Source organism: Procambarus clarkii, unplaced genomic scaffold, assembly GCF_040958095.1.
Source record: "Procambarus clarkii isolate CNS0578487 unplaced genomic scaffold, FALCON_Pclarkii_2.0 HiC_scaffold_141, whole genome shotgun sequence".
NCBI lineage: Eukaryota > Metazoa > Arthropoda > Malacostraca > Decapoda > Cambaridae > Procambarus > Procambarus clarkii.
The window spans coordinates 68,245-73,931 of NW_027189174.1; positions in this window are offsets into that span (position 1 = coordinate 68,245).

The window sequence follows — 5,687 nt, forward strand, 5'->3', positions numbered from 1 at the left end:
ACGGAATCAAGAAACACAAGGAATCAAGACACAAACGGAATCAAGACACACACGGAATCAAGAAACACAAGGAATCAAGACACAAACGGAATCAAGACACACACGGAATCAAGAAACACAAGGAATCAAGACACACACGGAATCAAGAAACACAAGGAACCAAGGCACAGACGGAATCAAGACACACACGGAATCAAGACACACACGGAATCAAGGCACACACGGAGACAAGAAACACAAGGAATCAAGACACACACGGAATCAAGAAACACAAGGAATCAAGGCACAGACGGAATCAATACACACGGAATCAAGACACACACTGAATCAAGAGACACAAGGAATCAAGACACACAAGGAATCAAGGCACACACGGAATCAAGAAACACAAGGAATCAAGACACAAACGGATTCAAGACACACGGAATCAAGAAACACAAGGAATCAAGAAACACAAGGAATCAAGAAACACAAGGAATCAAGAAACACAAGGAATCAAAACTCAACTCAAGACACATACACGGACAGAGATAAAAAATTTAAACATCTAAGGAATGTGCCGTTTTTTTTTTATCAAAAAAAAAACAGTTTTAAATTTGTCAACGTGAGAACTGCCAGAAGGTCAATCATCGGCTGTCCAGAGAATCTATCGAACCTGATGCTGCTGCAGGAGAGGACAATATGTGCCCTGTAATTGCAACCGTTTCGACAGGCTCGAACGCAGGTCTATCCGGATTAAGAATATGTTCTATCCGACTTGGATAGAACATGTTCAAAGTAACATTTCTAACGTTTAAAGAAGAATGAACCTTTTTTTCAACTTATGCGAGACAAATAATTGAATATGCAGCCCCAGCCTTTTTTCCAACAGAGCTGAGAGTTATGAGTTACATAACTACTGGAAAACTACTTGAGCAATTGATTGATGGTTGAGAGGTGGGACCAAAGATCTGAATATCAAACTTAGCAAACACAACTAGGTGAATACAACTAGGTGAGAACAAACTTACAAAAACCCACAGTTGTAGATGCAAACTCCATTCATAATTTTAAAAGTTGATATGACAGGAAAATAGACCAGGAGTCATTGCTTTAAACAACCGGCGGCTATATTGTCAGCGTTCAAAAACTGATGCTCAGTCCTGCAAGTACAAATAGGTGAGTACACAGAAATATGAAACATGTATGTGTTCCTTCTAGACTAACGATCGGGGATTCCTGGATCGAAACCCGGCCAGGCAGGACTGAAATTATTGGTAGCGTTTCCTATCACCTAATGCCTCTGTTCTCCTAGCAGTAAACAGGTATCCAGGAGTTGTGAGCTTCATGTAGGGTTGCATCCTGGTGAGGGTCAGTCAGGGTCAGTTTAGGTGTTCGATCTTGTGAGGTGGGTGTTGGTTAGGTTAGGTTAGGTTAAGTTTGGTTAGGTTAGGTTAGGTTAGGTTAGGTTAGGTTAAGTTTGGTTAGGTTAGGTTTGGTTAGGTTAGATTAGGTTAGGTTAGGTTAGGTTAAGTTTGGTTAGGTTAGGTTAAGTTTGGTTAGGTTAGGTTAAGTTTGGTTAGGTTAGTTAGGTTAGGTTTGGTTAGGTTTAGGTTAGGTTAGTTAGGTTAGGTTAGGTTAGTTAGGTTAGGTTTGGTTAGGTTAGGTTAGGTTACCTTACCTTGAGGTGCTTCCGGGGCTTAGCGTCCCCGCGGCCCGGTCGTCGACCAGGCTTCCTGGTTGCCGGACTGATCAACCAGGCTGTTGGACGCGGCTGCTCGCAGCCTGACGTATGAGTCACAGCCTGGTTGATCAGGTATCCTTTGGAGGTGCTTATCCAGTTCTCTCTTGAACACTGTGAGGGATCGGCCAGTTATACCTCTTATGTGTAGTGGAAGCGTGTTGAACAGTCTCGGACCTCTGATGTTGATAGAGTTCTCTCTCAGAGTACCAGTTGCACCTCTGTTTTTCAACGGAGGTATTCTGCACATCCTGCCATGTCTTCTGGTCTCATGTGATGTTATTTCTGTGTGCAGGTTTGGGACCAGCCCCTAGGTTAGGTTAAGTTTGGTTAGGCTAGGTTAAGTTTGGTTAGGTTAGGTTAAGTTTGGTTAGGTTAGTTAGGTTAGGTTTGGTTAGGTTTAGGTTAGGTTAGTTAGGTTAGGTTAGGTTAGTTAGGTTAGGTTTGGTTAGGTTAGGTTAAGTTAGGTTAAGTTTGGTTAGGTTAGGTTTGGTTAAGTTAGGTTAGGTTAGGTTTAGGTTAGGTTAGGTTAGGTTAGGTTAGTTAGGTTAGGTTTGGTTAGGTTTAGGTTAGGTTAGTTAAGTTAGGATAGGTTAGGTTAGGTTAGGTTAGTTAGGTTAGGTTTGGTTAGGTTAGGTTAGGTTAGGTTAGGTTACGTTAGTTAGGTTAGGTTAGATTAGTTAGGTTAGGTTAGTTAGGTTAGGTTAGGTTAGGTTAGGTTAGTTAGGTTAGGTTTGGTTAGGTTAGCTTAGTTAGGTAAGTTAGGTAGATTGGGTTTAGGTGTAGGCTAGGTTAGGTTTAGATTAGGTTAGGTTATATTAGGTTTGGTTTTAGATTGTGGTAGGTTATAGGTTAGGGTAGGGTATAGGCTAGGCTAGGTTAAGTTAGGAAATAGGCCAAGAGTTATTGCTATAAACAACTGACGGCTTAAAGGCAGACTCTAAGATTAATGCTCGATCCTCCTGGCACAAATAGGTGAGTACACATATATGTAACATGAATGATGTGTTCCTTCTCGACTCTCAATAAGGGATTCCAGGGTTCGAATCGCGGTCGGGCAGGGCTGTAATTGTTGGTAGCGTTTCCTATCACCCAATGCACCTGTTCACCTAGCAGTAAATAGGTATCCAGGAGTTAGTGAGCTACTAGCATCCTGGTGAGTGAGGGTTAGTTTAACCTTGTGGGGTGGGTGTTGGAGACCACTTTATAAGCCTAACATGTATATATAGACTGCCTGTCTGCCTGTCCCCCGACTCAAAGAAGTTATATGTATTGACTCAATGAAGCCTAAGTGAACATAATCCAAGGCCTAAGAGTAATCATTCGTGCTTAGAAGAGGATTGTTTAGGTTTTATAAATAGCGGCGGGTGGCATTTATAAGCGATTTGTGCGAGATCAATGGCATCCAAACATTTCCATGTTGGTGCAATAGTCCACTTTTGGTTGGTTTGTTTGACTATAAGAACTATCATTAATGGAGAATTGGCTGGTATGTGTGAGTATCCTCCGCCCCAGTTACCATTATCATCACTCACTCACTCACTCACTCACAAGTTATTGGTTACCACTTGTATACAATAACAACGGCCATACTACCACTTAAAGGACACTGCTTCTCGTCCCATTAGCCAAGTTAAGCAACTTTCAATTTGGTTAGTAATTGGATGGGTAACCTGCCTGGTAACACCAACTGCTAGTGCTGCTGATGGCATTCATATTTGGGCAGTCCCTGTGGATCAGTGGTAAGGCACTCACCTCGCGCTTCGCAAGCGATTTCGCCTGGGTTCATATCCTGGCTGGCAGGGGAAGAGCGGATTGACTAGGCACCAATCCTTAACTTAACGATTATCTTCACGAAGCAGTGAATGGGTACCTGGTTGTTAAACGGTTTGTCGGGTTGTGTTCCAGGGAAAATTAACAATGAGTTTGTGTGTACTCACCTAATTGTACTCACCTTATTGTGCTTGCGGGGGTTGAGCTCTGGCTCTTTGGTCCCGCCTCTCAACCGTCAATCAACAGGAGTACTAGTTCCTGAGCCTATTGGGCTCTATCATATCTACACTTGAAACTGTGTATGGAGTCAGCCTCCACCACATCACTTCCTAATGCATTCCATTTGTCAACTACTCTGACACTAAAAAAGTTCTTTCTAATATCTCTGTGTCTCATTTGGGCACTCAGTTTCCACCTGTGTCCCCTAGTACGTGTGCCCCTTGTGTTAAATAGCCTACCTTCATCTACCTTATCGATTCCCATGAGAATCTTGAATGTGGTGATCATGTCCCCCTTAACTCTTCTGTCTTCCAACGAAGTGAGGTTTAATTCCCGTAGTCTCTCCTCGTAGCTCATACCTCTTAGCTGGGGTTCTAGTCTGGTGGCAAACCTTTGAACCTTTTCCAGTTTAGTCTTATGCTTGACTAGATGTGGACTCCATGCTGGAGCTGCATACTTCAGGATTGGTCTGACATATGTGGTATATAATGTTCTCAAAGATTCCTTTCAGTGTGTGTGTATTTTATAAGAAAGTGACACATAAACATGTGTGTGAATGAATATGTACACCAATTAATAGTGAATGGGCTGCCATGTGTGAGTATTAATGTATACTATGGGCCACACTCACTGAAATATGTTGTCTGTGTGTGTACATACGTGTAATTGGAGTGACTTATCCACGTGAATTTATCTGTGTGTGTATATATCCAATATGAGTGATCCTTGTCATAATTGTGTCAGTTTCTGCAATTTGACTGTCGAGACTGTATGTATGTTTGTATATATATATATATGTGTGTGTGTGTGTGTGTGTGTGTGTGTGTGTGTGTGTGTGTGTGTGTGTGTGTGTGTGTGTGTGTGTGTGTGTGTGTGTGTGTGTGTGTGTGTGTGTGAGTGTGTGTGTATATGTGTGTGTGTGCGCGCGCGCGCGCACGAATGTCGCGCTCTGAAATATGTACCTATGATTATTAGAGTATACCATTCGAGAAAAAATGTCTAACTATTTATCGGTCCATTCTCTCTCTGTGCCGGCCTTCCTGCTAAAACTTGTCCACTCATTATGCTGTTGAATATCTATCTCCAATGGTCATTTACCGTTAATTAATATATTATTAAGCAGATAAAGTCCTTTACAAATCTCTTCACCTTTTAAAGCACATATCTTTCTTCTAACATGAATCACTATAACTCATATACTTTCATCAGTTCCAAACACTTTTCTTATTCCTTCCTAAACATCTTTCCTTATATAACCTATCTCCACAAATTAATATCTTAATGATTAACTAGCAACTCCATGCCTCTCCCCCCTCTGCTGCTCCCTGGGCCCCCACCCCCCTACCAACACCCTACCCCCCAACCGAGGCCCAAATATAACTACCCCTATACCACAATTACCAGAGACCAACCCCCCCTTCCCCCAACCCCCGCCTAACAGAGAAAATGGCCGCCACAACGCTATACTTACCCAGCCGAACCGTTCGTTCGCGTATGTACTATTTATTGTTGAAAAAACTTAGAATAAAACAAACCGGATTTTCATTCCCTAGTAAACACATATATATATGTATACAAAACGAGGCCTAGATTAGCACATATTAGGTATTGGATTGCTTGTTTACCATTCACAAACTCATTTGGACACACACACACACCACACTAAATATTAAATAATACATACCTTTAAACACACACACACACACACACACACACACACACACACACACACACACACACACACACACACACACACACACACACACACACACACACACACACACACACACACGTCAGTTTGCCTAAATTCTCCAATATTCATTCATGAAACTGCCTCACTGGACTGCAACCTCATCGAATAAGCTGTTATGAATTTCTATCTGTCAACACAAACTCACAACTTCACACGTCAATCATTGCAAATGTTGATAAATAGACACTAACTAACCTTACTACGAGATATAAATACAAGTGC